This window comes from Bos taurus, chromosome 27 (assembly GCF_002263795.3).
Source record: "Bos taurus isolate L1 Dominette 01449 registration number 42190680 breed Hereford chromosome 27, ARS-UCD2.0, whole genome shotgun sequence".
In the NCBI taxonomy this organism is placed as follows: Eukaryota; Metazoa; Chordata; class Mammalia; order Artiodactyla; family Bovidae; genus Bos; species Bos taurus.
In genome coordinates, this window is record NC_037354.1 from 9,947,979 (window position 1) to 9,963,814 (window position 15,836).

The 15,836-nt window shown below is 38.0% G+C and overlaps 1 non-coding gene across 1 annotated transcript; it reads right to left on the reverse strand.

Moving 5' to 3' along the window:
- Positions 1–3,500: 3,500 nt before the first annotated feature.
- On the reverse strand, positions 3,501–3,606 carry LOC112444665 (U6 spliceosomal RNA). Its single transcript, XR_003033034.1, has one exon. It is a non-coding gene; the product is annotated as a U6 spliceosomal RNA (small nuclear RNA).
- Positions 3,607–15,836: the final 12,230 nt, after the last annotated feature.

Sequence of the window (15,836 nt, forward strand, 5' to 3'; positions counted from 1 at the left end):
TTAGATAAAATTATATTGATCTAGATATGTATTTCCCGGAAGTCAGTTACAGGAGAAAACTGACACTTCAGCCATGCATGGGATTAATTTCAATGCTTGGCTCAATCATTCTAAGATCTAATTATTTTTATTTGTCCTTCATGAAGGTGTGGAGATACTACAGGATCTCAAAGAAAAGTCTTTCCTAAGTCAGCCTCATTTATGGCAGGTGCTGAACTCTACCTTTCTCCTTACTCTTTTGAGATTGCTTAGCTTCCCAGTCCCCTCACTTAAGACCACTCCCTAGTTGGCTAGCCTCTCATGAAAGTGAAAAGTGAAACTGAAGTTGCTCATTCATGTCCGACTCTTTGTAACCCCATGGACTGCACCCTACCAAGCTCCTCCATCCATGGGATTTTCCAGGCAAGAGTACTGGAATGTGGTGCCATCACCTTCTCCAGAAACAGAGCTTAGAAATTGATAAATGCCTCAAGAGTAAAAGTGTCATGTAATATTGGGCTCACAATTATGCATTAAATTTTCCTATAGGACTTTTTATAAAGACTGCACTTCAAAAGCAATTTTAGTTTTACAATAAATTGAGAGGAAGGAACAAAGATTTCCCATAAACCCTGTTCCCCACATATGTATAGCATCCTCCCATTATCAACATTACTCATCAGAATGACATATATATATACACATACATATATGTATATATTATATTTAACCAAGTATGAACCTACATTGATGCATCATGATTATCTAATGTCAACAGTTTAACTTAGGATTCATTCTTGGTGTTGTTTAGTCTATGGATTTACACAAACTTGTAATGACATATGTCCATTAGTATGATATTATACAGAGGCATTTCACTTCCCTAAAGAAACTTCGGTTCTCTGCCTATTCATTCTCTTTTCTCCTCTCACCCCAGGAAACCACTGATCTTTCATCATCTCCATAATTTCACCTTCTCCAGAATGTCATATAGTTGAAATCATATATTTTGTAGCCTCTATTCTGATTTTGCTAAGATCATTTGGTTTTCTTTGGATGTAAGATGGATAATTTGACCTCTTTTCTGTCAAATATGATAGTTAGAATTATCTCATCTTTCTTGAATTATTTGATCATTTTATCATTAGGCCAACTCAGTAATGAACATGTTTTATAGAACATGGATGATGACCACCCAATAGAATACACTGAGGCTCTCTTTATTTAATATACATGATTACAAATTCTGTTTTCATGTAAAAATTATTATATCTTAGTGAAGGTTTTAGTTGTTCAGTTGTATCTGACTCTTTGCAACTCCATGGACTGTAGCCCACCACTTCCTCAGCCCATAGAATTCTCCAGACGAGAATACTGGAGTGGATAGTCATTCCCTTCTCCAGGGGATCTTCCTAACCCAGGGACTGAAGCTAGGTCTCCAGCACTGCAGGCGGATTTTTTTTACTGTGTGTAACTTGGCATGAAAAATGAAGGTTTTCATTTATTGGGTTTTCTAGTTTTATAGGAAATTTATTTTAATCAGTTTTTTCAATAATTTTCATAACAAATTGTGACTACTACAGTTTTTTTTCTTCTATTTCTTGAAAGAAAGGTAAAAGAGAAACCTGTTGAGGTATAATACCAGCACTGACCTCCACAATTCCTACAAATTAAGAACTGCAGCAAAGATTAATTTCAATATCAGTTGTGACAAATAATGTCTCCATTCTTTGAGATAGCACAGTATGTACATATATACACACATATTAATATATATATATACACATGTGCACACATATTTCAAAAAATGAAGAGAAACAGTCATGGACACTCTGCTTGTAGTGGACATAATTAACAGAAAAAATCAATATCCCTCTGGCATGCACTTTCATCAAGGACTGTATTTAATAAGATTCTCTCTTGAAAATTAACAGCAGTGCAAACACTTCCTCTAATTTCCAAAGTCATTTTGTCATTATTATTTTACAAGAAATTTTAATAAGAAAAAATAATACTACATTTTGGTTACATAGTACTAACACAAATACCTCAAAATTATAAATCAATGCACCTCAAATTAGAAAGGAGTGTATTTTTCATTAATAATAAAAAATGTCAGGTTCTTTGTTTCTCTTTTTAGGGATACTGTGCTTGCTTTATCCTTGTTGGCCCCACATCCCCAAAGAAGGTCACTATTGAAGCCTGATGACACAGACAGTGGAGAAGGGGCCGATGGTGGTACAGGGATGTGGAGGGTGAAGGAGGTGGTCTTAACACTGTGTTTAAGGAGCAGGCACACTGCTCTTATTTATACTGTGTGTTTATGGGGATCTGGCCATAACAATGGTCACAAAACCCTGTCTAAGCTTCCCCTTGAGTCTATTTAGCAGTGAGAAAATTCTTCTATGGCCACTTCCCTGAAAAGAGAGATCTTTCAACTCACAGAATACTGAGGAAGCTAGTAGGGAGAGAGTGGGAGCTGCCTGAACTGTAGTCAATCCCAGATTGCAACCAACCTGAGGAGATCAGGAGCAGATATCAAAAGCTCATGCAATGCTGGCCTGGAATTTTCTTGAGTAAATTTCTAGAAAAATTGAGCTGCTGTTGGAATGTGGAATGATTGGTTCTAAGTAGTAAATGAGGAGGAGGGGCTGCCTCCAGGTACAACTGAGAAGTCTGGGATAAATAATACACTCCTTTTGTGCTACAGGGGAGTGAGGGATCATAACAACTTTGATGATCAGCACTTACAAGTATATGAATACAAATGTAGACTCTAAGAGTAGACAGATGAGACAAGAGGGCTCATCATCTTTGCTGTCCTAAGATTTATCCAATAGTCATGTACAAATGTGAGAGCTGGACCATAAAGAAGGCTGAGCACTGAAGAATTCATGCTTTCTAATCATGGTGCTGGAGAAGACTCTTGAGAGTTCCTTGGACTGCAAAGCAATCAAACAGGTAAATCGTAAATGAAATAAATCTTGAATATTCATTATAAGGACTAGTAATGAAGTTGAAGCTCTGATATTTTGGCCATCTGGTGCAAACAGCAGACTCATAGCTTTGGGAAAGACTGAAAGCAAAAGGAGATCCAGGCAGCAGAGGATAAGATGGTTAGATAGCATCATTGGTTCAATAGATATGAATTTTAGCAAACTCAGGAAGATACTGAAGGACAGGGAAGCCTGGAGTGCTATAGTCTATGGGGTCACAAAGTGTTGGACATAACTTAACAACTGAACAACAACACTAATATATACACATTAATAGATGATATTTGTTTTTCTATTTCTAGCTTCACTCTGTGTAACAGGCTCGAGTTTCATCCATCTCACTAGAACTGAATTAAATGTGTTTCTTTTATGATTGAGTAATATTCCATTGCATGTATATGTATATATAGATATATATATATACCATGACTTCTTTATCCATTCCTCTGTCTATGGATATCTAGGTTGTTTCCATGTCCTTGTTATTGTAAATAGCACTGCAATGAACATTGGGGTACATATGTCAAAAATGGGGAATGGTTTCACAGATTTGTGTTATTCTTATTCAGGGGCCATGCTAATCCTTTTTGTATCATTCCAATTTTAGCATATGTGCTGGCAAACTGAGCATCCTCTGATATATTTTAAATAGCATTTCCTCAGCCAGGTTTTTTCTATGCTGTATTTAACCATCAGTTCTTGATGCTTTTGAACTGTGGTGTTGGAGAAGACTCTTGAGAGTCCCTTGGACAGCAAGAAGATCCAACCAGCCCATCCCAAAGGAAATAAGTCCTGAATATTCATTGGAAGGACTGATGCTGAAACGCCAATACTTTGGCCACTTGATGTGAAGAGCTGACTCACTAGAAAAGACCCTGATGATGGGAAAGATTGACAGCAGGAGGAGAAGGGGACGACAGAGGATGAGATGGTTGGATGGCATCACTGACTCAATGGACATGAGTTTGAGTGAACTCCGGGGACTGGTGATGGACAGGGAGGCCTGGTGTACTGCAGTCCATGGGGTCGCAGAGTTGGACACAACTGAGCATCTGAACTGTCTAACTGTCCTTAGCCAAACGTAAAGTTTATTTCTTTTCTAAAATCCTGTACTTCAGGCTTACATAATTTGTAGTTTAATAGTAATTGGTTTATTTCAATTTTAAATGCATCAAAAGAAAAATTGCTTTAGTTTTCATGACTGTATACCTGGCACCTACCTAATCACTTCTTAATGGTAGAACCAAGGTATAAGTCTCTCTCTATTCATTGATAATGTTTAATATAATGGACTAGAGAAAAAGTGAATGTACTAGAGAAATGAACTGGAGAAAATATTTCCTATTTTGTAACTGAAAACCACATATGAATTTCAGTTAAAATAGGAGCATTTTAGTTCTATAAAGCACAAATGTAATACCATTTTAACTAGAAAATGCTGAACACATAATTTTGGAAGTATGTAGAGTATAAACAGAAAAACCTATTAAAAATAGTAAGATACAGGAAGGAAGTGTTGTTGACAGAGGATTTACTCTGGGGTAGTTCACTCCTTACACAGCACATTTTCCATGAAGGCCACTGTGCTAGAAATATTGCCTCCCAAAATGAAGATATTTAGAAGAGCCTAGGAATGGCTGTGACCCAACACATGATGGAATCCTAAGAGTCTGTGTGGGCTGGGTCAGAGAGAACAAAGGTCACAGCATGGGATGAAAAGCATGTTACCACTTCTCCTAGTTTTATGTCTCCTGTGTGCATATCCTTTGTGTTCTTTTTAAATGTTTAATAAATTAAGTTGATTTTTCAATGTTCTAAACTTCTCTAAGAGAAACAACTGGATCCAGAGAGCTACTGAGTGGTGTTCACAGTGTGAAGGTAACTGAGAGCCAGAATTAAGGATGGCAAAGTTGGACAGAGCAACATTCTGGGCAGCAGTTCCTCCCCTATGAGACTTCTTTCAGAACTAAGTGCTGCAAGTTTGGAGTTCTGATTAAACAAGGTGAGGGATATTACATCTCTTTCACTAATGTGGGTCATATTTGATTGGCATCTTCATCAGTTGTTTGATAAGTTACAGGTCTGAGACCTACTAGAGCAAATTCTCAGGCACTGGGGTCCAGTAAAGGAACTTAAAGGATCACCAAATCATTATTGTGCCTACTTGTGTTTAGAATTGCATTTCATTCTTAAAAGTATGAAAGGATAAATTAAAAGTGAAAAACACATAAAAACCAAATCCCAAGCAATTTTTTTAAAACTCAGATGCAATTAGTACTTCCAAATTTAACAAATTTGCCTCCACAATAAAATAGAAAATATGATAAGATCTCAAATCTCTTCGTAAGAGACACAATTAAACAAAATGTGCTACAAGAAGAGGAAAAGCATGCATAGGACAGTGAATCTCACCATACTCAATATTAGCTTTATCTCTGAAACTCTGAAAACAAGGCAATCTCTGACCCTTTTCCCAGAAACACTAATTGGCCTTGTTTGTGTTAGGTGCTCAGTGATGTCCAACCCTTTAGGACCCCATGGACTGTAACCTGCCAGGCTCTTCTGTTTATGGGATCTCCCAGGCAAGATTACAGAAGTGGGCTGCCATTCCCTTCTCCGGGTGATCTTCCCCACCCAGGGACTGAAACCTGACCTGCAATGAAGGCAGAGTCTTTACCATCTGAGCCATCAGGTTTAATCTGGGATAAAACAGGCTTCCAAGTTTTTCTTCTTTCAAATTCCTAATTGATCCTAATGAATTGTTAGGACTTAGAAGATAGTACAAAAGGCAAACAGTGAAAGACTGTTGGTGAAATTGCAAGATAAAATGAAGCCAAAGGAATCTTCAATGATTTTGAACCTCTAACCCCTAAGTAATTTAGCTTCAGAATAGAACCGTTAGAGAGAGATAAGGGTAACTTGGCAAGAACATTTACTTAGATGGAAATGTTAAACTGGTATTCTTGATATTTGTGGATCAAATGAGAAGAAAGAAACAAACACAGTTATTTTATAATATAAATAAGAATCAATATGCTGCTGCTAAGTCGCTTCAGTCGTGTCCGACTCAGTGTGACCCCATAGACGGCAGCCCACCAGGCTCCCCCATCCCTGGGATTCTCCAGGCAAGAACACTGGAGTGGGTTGCCATTTCCTTCTCCAATGTATGAAAGTGAAAAGTGAAAGTGAAGTCACTTAGCCGTGTCCGACTCTTCGCAACCCCATGGACTGCAGCCTACCAGGCTCCTCTGTCCATGGGATTATCCAGGCAAGGTACTGGAGTGGGGTGCCATTACCTTCTCCAATCAATATACTATTGTTCAATTAAATATGTAGTATTAACTGCTGAGATAAACAGCTTTTGTGTGGAGTAACAGAATATTTGATTTAAGTCATACTGGAAAAGAAGAGAAGCGAAAAGCAAAGGAGAAAAGGAAAGATATAAGCATCTGAATTCAGAGTTCCAAAGAATAGCAAAAAGAGATAAGAAAGCCTTCCTCAGCGATCAATGCAAAGAAATAGAGGAAAACAACAGAATGGGAAAGACTAGAGATCTCTTCAAGAAAATTAGAGATACCAAGGAAACATTTCATGCAAAGACGAGCTCTATAAATGACAGAAATGGAATGGACCTAACAGAAGCAGAAGATATTAAGAAGAGGTGGCAAGAATACATAGAAGAACTGTACAAAAAAGATCTTGTGTGATCACACACGATAGTGTGATCACTCACCTCGAGCCAAACATCCTAGAATGTGAAGTCAAGTGGGCCTTCAAAAGCATCACTACAAACAAAGCTAGTGGAGGTGATGGAATTCCAGTTGAGCTATTTCAAATCCTGAAACATATTGCTGTGAAAGTGCTGCACTCAATATACCAGCAAATTTGGAAAACTCAGCAGTGGTCACAGGACTGGAAAAGGTCAGTTTCCATTCCAATCCCAAAGAAAGGCAATGCAAAAGAATGCTCAAACTATTGCACAATTGCACTCATCTCACATGCTAGTAAAGTAATGCTCAAAATTCTCCAAGACAGGATTCAGCAACATGTGAACCGTGAACTTCCTGACATTCAAGCTGGTTTTAGAAAAGGCAGAAGAACCAGAGATCAAATTACCAACATCTGCTGGATCATGGAAAAAGCAAGAGAGTTCCAGAAAAACATGTATTTCTGCTTTATTGACTATGCCAAAGCCTTTGACTGTGTGGATCACAATAAACTGTGGAAAATTCTGAAAGAGATGGGAATACCAGACCACCTGACCTGCCTCTTGAGAAATCTGTATGCAGGTCAGGAAGAAACAGCTAGAACTGGACATGGAACAACAGACTGGTTCCAAATAGGAAAAGGAGTACGTCAAGGCTGTATATTGTCACCCTGCTTATTAACTTATATGCAGAGTACATCATGAGAAACGCTGGGCTGGAAGAAACACAAGCTGGAATCAAGATAGCCGGGAGAAATATCAATAACCTCAGATATGCAGATGACACCACCCTTATGGCAGAAAGTGAAGAGGAACTAAAAAGCCTCTTGATGAAAGTGAAAGTGGAGAGTGAAAAAGTTGGCTTAAAGCTCAACATTCAGAAAATGAAGATCATGGCATCTGGTCCCATCACTTTATGAGAAACAGATGGAGGAACAGTGGAAACAGTGTCAGACTTTATTTTTGGGGGCTCCAAAATCACTGCAGATGGTGATTGCAGCCATGAAATTAAGACACTTACTCTCTGGAAGGAAAGTTATGTCCAACCTAGATAGCATATTCAAAAGCAGAGACATTACTTTGCCAACAAAGGTCCATCTAGTCAAGGCTATGGTTTTTCCTGTGGTCATGCATGGATGTGAGAATTAGACTGTGAATAAGGCTGAGCGCTGAAGAATTGATGCTTTTCGACTGTGGTGTTGGAGAAGATGCTTGAGAGTCCCTTGGACTGCAAGGAGATCCAACCAGTCCATTCTGAAGGAGATCAGCCCTGGGATTTCTTTGGAAGGACTGATGCTAAAGCTGAAACTCCAGTACTTTGGCCACCTCATGTGAAGAGTTGATTTATTGGAAAAGACTCTGATGCTGGGAGGGATTGGAGGCAGGAGGAGAAGGGGATGACAGAGGATGAGATGGCTGGATGGTATCACCGACTCGATGGACGTGAGTTTGAGTGAACTCCGGGAGTTGGTGATGGACAGGGAGGCCTGGCATGCTACCATTCATGGGGTCGTGAAGAGTCGGACATGACTGAGCGACTGAACAGAACTGAACTGAACTGAATGGTCTAGTGGTTTTCCTTACTTTCTTCAGTTTAAGTCTGAATTTGGCAATAAGGAGTTCATGGTCTGAGCCACAGTCAGCTCCTGGTCTTGTTTTTGCTGACTGTATAGAGCTTCTCCATCTTTGGCTGCAAAGAATATAATCAATCTGATTTCGATGTTGACCATCTGGTGATGTCCATGTGTAGAGTCTTCTCTTGAGTTGATCAAAGACAGTGTTTGCTTTGACCAGTGCATTCTCTTGGCAAAACTCTATTAGCCTTTGCCCTGCTTCATTCTGTACTCCAAGGCTAAATTTGCCTGTTACTCCAGGTGTTTCTTGACTACCTAGTTTTGCATTCCAGTCCCCTATAATGAAAAAGACATCTTTTTTGGGTGTTAGTTCTAAAAGGTCTTGTAGGTCTTCATAGAACCATTCGACTTCAGCTTCTTCTTTTACTGGTTGGGGCATAGGCTTGGATTACTCTGATATTGAATGGTTTGCCTTGGAAATGAATAGAGATCATTCTGTCGTTTTTGAGACTGCTTCCAAGTACTGCATTTTGGACTCTTTTGTTGACCATGATGGCTACTCTATTTCTTCTAAGGGATTCCTGCCACAGTAGTAGATATAATGGTCATCTGGAGTTAAATTCACCCATTCTACTCCATTTCAGTTCTCTGATTCCTAGAATGTTGACATCCACTCTTGCCATCTCCTGTTTGACCACTGTCAATTTGCCTTGATTCATGGACCTGACATTCCAGGTTCCTATGCAATATTGCTCTTTACAGCATCGGACCTTGCTTCTATCAGCAGTCACATCCAAAGCTGGGTGTTCTTTTTGCTTTGGCTCCATCCCTTCATTCTTTCTGCAGTTATTTCTCCACTGATCACCAGCAACATTTGGGCACCTACCAACCTGGGAATTTCCTCTTTCAGGATCCTATCATTTTGCCTTTTCATACTGTTCATGGGGTTCTCAAGGTAAGAATACTGAAGTGGTTTGCCATTCCCTTCTCCAGTGGACGACATTCTGTAAGACCTCTCCACCATGACCCTCCTGTCTTGGGTGGCCCCACATGGCATGGCTTCATTTCATTGAGTTAGACAAGGCTGTGGTCTGTGTGATCAGATTGACTAGTTTTCTATGATTATGGTTTCAGTGTGTCTGCCCTCTGATGCTCTTTTGCAACACCTACCATCTTACTTGGTTTTTCTTACCTTGCACATGGGGTATCACGTCAGGGCTGCTCCAGCAAAGTGCAGTCACTGTTCCTTACCTTGGATGAGGGGTATCTCCTCACGGCCTCCCCTCCTGACCTTGAACATGGAGTGGCTCCTCTCAGCCCTCCTGTTCCTACACAGCTGCAGCTCCTTGGAATACCAGATCACCTGACCTGCCTCTTGAGAAACATATATGCAGGTCAGGAAGCAACAGTTAGAACTGGACATGGAACAACAGACTGGTTCCAAATAGGAAAAGGAGTATGTCAAGGTTCTATATTGTCACCCTGCTTATTTAGCTTATATGCAGAGAATATCATGAGAAACGCTGGGCTGGAAGAAGCACAAGCTGGAATCAAGATTGTCGGAAGAAATATCAATAACCTCAGATATGCAGATGACACCACCCTTATGGCAGAAAGTGAAAAGGAAATAAAAAGCCTCTTGATGAAAGTTAAAGAGGAGAGTAAAAAAGTTGGCCTAGAGCTCAACATTCAGAAAACGAAGATCATGTCATCTGGTCCCATCACTTCATGGGAAATAGATGGGGAAACAGTGGAAACAGTGTCAGACTTTATTTTTTGGGCTCCAAAATCACTGCAGATGGTGACTGCAGCCATGAAATTAAAAGACGCTTACTCCTTGGAAGGAAAGTTATGACCAACATAGATAGCATATTCCAAAGCAGAGACATTACTTTGCCAACAAAGGTCCATCTAGTCAAGGCTATGGTTTTTCCTGTGATCATGTATAGATGAGAGAGTTGGACTGTGAAGAAGGCTGAGCGCTGAAGAATCGATGCTTTTGAACTGTGGTGTTGGAGAAGACTCTTGAGAATCCCTTGGACTGCAAGGAGATCCACCCAGTCCATTCTAAAGAAGATCAGTCCTGGGTGTTCATTGGAAGGACTGATGCTGAAGCCGAAACTCCAATACTTTGGCCACCTCATGGGAAGAGTTGACTCTCTGGAAAAGACTCTGATGCTGGGAGAGATTGGGGGAGGAGAAAAAGGGGACGACAGAGGATGAGATGGCTGGATGGCATCACCAACTCGATGGACATGAGTATAAGTGAACTCCGGGAGTTGGTGATGGACAGGGAGGCCTGGTGTGCTGCGATTCATGGGGTTGTGAAGAGTCGGACACGACTGAGTGACTGAACTGAACTGAACAGAATACTATTTTAAAACAAATAACATTATTAATGTTACACATTAGGCAATAACTTAAGCCTAATTAAAAACATACTCTCCAATCATTCTCTGAGTAGAAGGTAAGTTGAAAATGCGATAAAAGTAAATCTTAAAATAAACAAATATATTTTTTTCTAAGTATCTTCTGTTTTGAAGCAAAAACAAGTCTACATTGACCAAGTTTGGTTTTTGCCATAGGGCAAAAGGACTTTCAACTCATTAAAGTTCTGATGCATATTGAAGGTAAGAGATCTGAGACATTGTATACACAATTTTCTCATAAAAAAAATCAATAATATCATGTCATAAAGCTCTCTAGGGCAATTCATATGTACCAGAATAGCCAATGGGTTATTTACTCTGGAAGTTGCAGTAGTTCATTGGCTTTTACTAGAAAAGTAGGAACCACAGGCTGTTTCAGATCATTCTAAGTCTATTTATTTCAAAAATGTTTACTTAGTGTAAATTGTCTTCTATGTTCCCAACACTGTATTAGGAATAGGGTTAAATAGATTTTGTGTCTTGAAGAAAGCCCTGTCTAGTAAACAGTGGGAACTTTGAATAACTTAATGAACATCATGAAAAAGGAAATTGGTATTGCCTAAAGGCAAACATCCTTTGTGAAAATAAGATGAATGTGTAAAGCCAAAATAAATTAATAGTGCAATATATTGCATACCTTCTAACAGATGAATTGTTAATTTTGAAAGCACCATGTTTGGTTATGACAGTTCTCTCTTATTGTCATTCACAAATTTATAATTAAAAAGTATTTTGTCCATTTGAAATTTAATAATACATTGCTGAGATATTAAAAATGTATTATACGAACAGTTATAACATATTTAAAAATAGTTATTTTAATACTTTTCTTCAATTCTGAGTAATTTCCTAACTCTTTGTAAAATAATGCCCTATTAACACAAGAAAAACAAAAATGGAAAAGGTTTGTAGTTTGTATTCATGGAGTTGGCATGTTTAGAGAAAGTAACATTATTCAATCAATTACTTATTGGGTAATGCTTTGGAAAAATGTTAAAACATTTTTGTGCTTCATACTGTCAATCAAAATAAATCACCAATGAAATAGTTGTATTGAATGTAATATGTTAGATATAAATCCACCAGTACTTTTGAATAGATGTTCAATCTGTAAATATGTATTAGTTAATCTTCATGCCCATATTGATCTGACATTTCACATTAATATTAAGTTCAAAAATGCTTTGTGCTTTAAGATGCTATTAAGCAATAGATTATTATTTTGTTTGAAATACACCAATGGGTATGATTCTTATTATGTAGATAAAACCACCCTTACTAACATATGAGAGAAAACAAAAATAACAGAACAAAAATAAAAGGAAAAGAAAAGAAAAAGAGATTGATATACCAAGTCATCCTGACAGTCTAGTTCCTAGTTCCAGTGATTTTTAAGATATAGATATGTTCCTGTCTTCAGTATCATGAGATATCAGTGTCAAGTTAATAATTTCTTTTTTACTTTGAAAATGAGTTGGATTTTTTATTATAATTAAATATTTACTATGTGGTATATATCACAAAGTGATATTGTAATTAAAGAATGTGAATAAGATGCCAGGACAAGTAATACTTTACTAAGGTTCAGTAAAATACGAATATACTCTCTGTATGGCTTCATCAGTTTTACAACTGTCATTTAAATGTATTTACTTAAATATGAGATTTTATACAATTAAAAGCATGTTTAACGATTCAATGACTTATTTCTTTGGAATTACATAAACTAGAAAAATTACACTTATGTTGTGAATCTTAACTGATAACATTCACTTCAGATTACAAATATTTAAGACAGGACTATTTTTCTGTTAGCAGCTCTGTTGTTTACTAAGAAAGTGAACAACACTTTAGGCATCCTATTAAAAATCTATAATGTAGATTAATATATAAGTGATTTCCAATTTCCATTTTCAGTATCTCTAATATAAATCACCAGAAGTCACTAATTATAACCTCAGTTCTCTCCTTTTTAAAGCATCTTTCAACAACTGCCTGCTACATAAAGTTATTGGGGTAAGTGGGTATTACTGCATATTAAAATTTTATGACTACATGCTAAAATATTTATATTAAAATCAGTAACCACTGTTGAAGTATTTCAGCTTATTGGGGGAGTTTTAGCTACATAGTTTCACATTTACATATTTAATTCCAAGGTTAAATAATGGAACATTGCCCTTGCATTAAAAATCAATTGATTATTAAACACCATAAAATTTTAGGAAACATTCCCCACAAAATAATGAGCCAAATTATGATATGTTGTGATAAATTACATATTTTTTGATAAGTAAGGGCAGAAATAGAATCACTGCCCTACATAAGCAAAGAAATAGGATGCACACTATAAATGATTTGATAGTTTAAAATATGAAGTATTAATAATTGTAACACTTTTTCATTAAATCATTTGTAGCTGATAATTATTGAAATATAACATTTAAGTCATTATTGTTTAACAAAGTACTTTCTAAATTAACATTGCATGTATATTGTTTTATTTGCTATGTTGCTGTTTAATCAGAGTCATGTGTGACTCTTGCAACACCATGGAATGTAGCCTGCTGGGCTCCTTTGTCCAGGGGATTTCCCAGGTAAGAATACTGGAGTGTGTTTCCATTTCCTTCTCCAGGGGAGCTTTCTGACCCAGGGATTGAACTCATGTTTCCTACACTGGAAGCCAGGTTCTTTACCACTGAGACACAATTATTAAAAAACAGTAATTAAAATGTTACATTTTCTGTGGTAATATCTTCTAAAAATTTTAAAACAATGATGACAATACCTGATGGTGAATTTCAGAGTCTTTGTCATAGGCAATAAAGATTATGTCATGATTCAATGAAAGCAGTTTACAATTTTGTTTCAAGGATCAAACACCAATATCGTCTGCTTTATATATTGTGACACTGAATATTATTTCATTGTAGGAAGCTCCTCTTCCTACCAACCCTACTTACTTACAAACATATTAATTGGAAAAAAAAAAAAAACTCTTCTAGGCTTAAGGTAATGTAATTTGAGTAACAAAAGATAACATGGGTTTTAGAACCAGGTTGTCTTTTTTAGTTTTGGCTGTACTAGTTCATAACTTACTAACTTGGTTCTTAAAATATAAAGTCATCTACAGTCCTCTAGAGACTCTACAACAACCAAATGGCCCTTCCATGTGTTTATCCATAATAGATAGATATTTCTTTTGAAAAATCTTATGTTAAAATAGCTCAACTAGAATTCCATCACCTCCACTAGCTTTGTTCATAGTGATGCTTTCTAAGGCCCACTTGACTTCACATTCCAGAATGTCTGGCTCTAGGTCAGTGATCACACCATCGTGATTATCTGAGTTGTGAAGATCTTTTTTGTACAGTTCTTCTGTGTATTCTTGCAATCTCCTCTTAATATCTTCTGCTTCTGTTAGGTCCATACCATTTCTGTCCTTTATCGAGCCTATCTTTGCATGAAGTGTTCCCTTGGTATCTCTAATTTTCTTGAGGAGACCTCTAGTCTTTCCCATTCTATTGTTTTCCTCTATTTCTTTGCACTGATCACTGAAGAAGGCTTTCTTATCTCTTCTTGCTATTCTTTGGAACTCTGCATTCAGATGCTTATATCTTTCCTTTTCTCCTTTGCTTTTCGCTTCTCTTCTTTTCACAGCTATTTGTAAGGCCTCCCCAGACAGCCATTTTGCTTTTTTGCATTTCTTTTCCATGGGGATGGTCTTGACCCCTGTCTTCCTGTACAATGTCACAAACCTCAGCCCATAGTTTATCAGGCACTCTATCTATCAGACCTAGGCCCTTAAATCTATTTCTCACTTTCACTGTATAATCATAAGGAATTTGATTTAGGTCATACCTGAATGGTCTAGTGGTTTTCCCTACTTTCTTCAATTTAAGTCTGAATTTGGCAATAAGGAGTTCATGATCTAAGCCACAGTCAGCTCCTGGTTTTGTTTTTGCTGACTGTATAGAGCTTCTCCATCTTTGGCTGCAAAGAATATAATCAATCTGATTTCTGTGTTGACCCTCTGGTGATGTCCATGTATAGAGTCTTCTCTTGTGTTGTTGGAAGAGAGTGTTTGTTATGACCAGTGCATTTTCTTGGCAAAACTCTATTAGTCTTTGCCCTGCTTCATTCCATATTCCAAGGCCAAATTTGCCTGATACTCCAGGTGTTTCTTGACTTCTTACTTTTGAATTCCAGTCCCCTATAATGAAAAGGACATCTTTTTTGGGTGTTAGTTCTAAAAGGTCTTGTAGGTCTTCATAGAACTGTTCAGTTTCTTCAGCATTACTGGTTGGGGCATAGACTTGGATTACTGTGATATTGAATGGTTTGCCATGGAAATGAACAGAGATCATTTTGTTGTTTTTGAGATTGCCTCCAAGTACTGCATTTCGGGCTCTTTTGTTGACCATGATGGCTACTCCATTTCTTCTGAGGGATTCCTGCCCACAGTAGTAGATATAATGGTCATCTGGAGTTAAATTCACCCATTCCAGTCCATTTTAGTTCGCTGATTCCTAGAATGTCGACATTCACTCTTGCCATCTCTTGTTTGACCACTTCCAATTTGTCTTGATTCATGGACCTGACATTCCAGGTTCCTATGCAATATTGGTCTTTACAGCATCAGACCTTGCTTCTATTACCAGTCACGTCCAAGCTGGGTATTGTTTTTGCTTTGGCTCCACCCCTTCATTCTTTCTGGAGGTATTTCTCCACTGATCACCAGTAACATTTGGGCACCTACTGACCTGGGGAGTTCCTCTTTCAGTGTCCTATCATTTTGCCTTTTCATACTGTTCATGGGGTTCTCAAGGCAAGAATACTGAAGTGGTTTGCCATTCCCTTCTCCAGTAGACCACATTCTGTCATACCTCTCCACCATGACCCGCCCATCTTGGGTTGCCCCACAGGCATGGCTTAGTTCCATTAAGTTAGACAAGGCTGTGGTCCTAGTGTGATTAGATTGACTAGTTTTCTGTGATTATGGTTTCAGTGTGTCTGTCCTCTGATGCCCTCTTGCAACACCTACCGTCTTACTTGGGTTTCTCATTGGGTATGGGGTATCTTCACGGCTGCTCCAGCAAAGCGCAACTGCTGCTCCTTACCTTAGACGAGGGATATCTCCTCACCCCCGCCC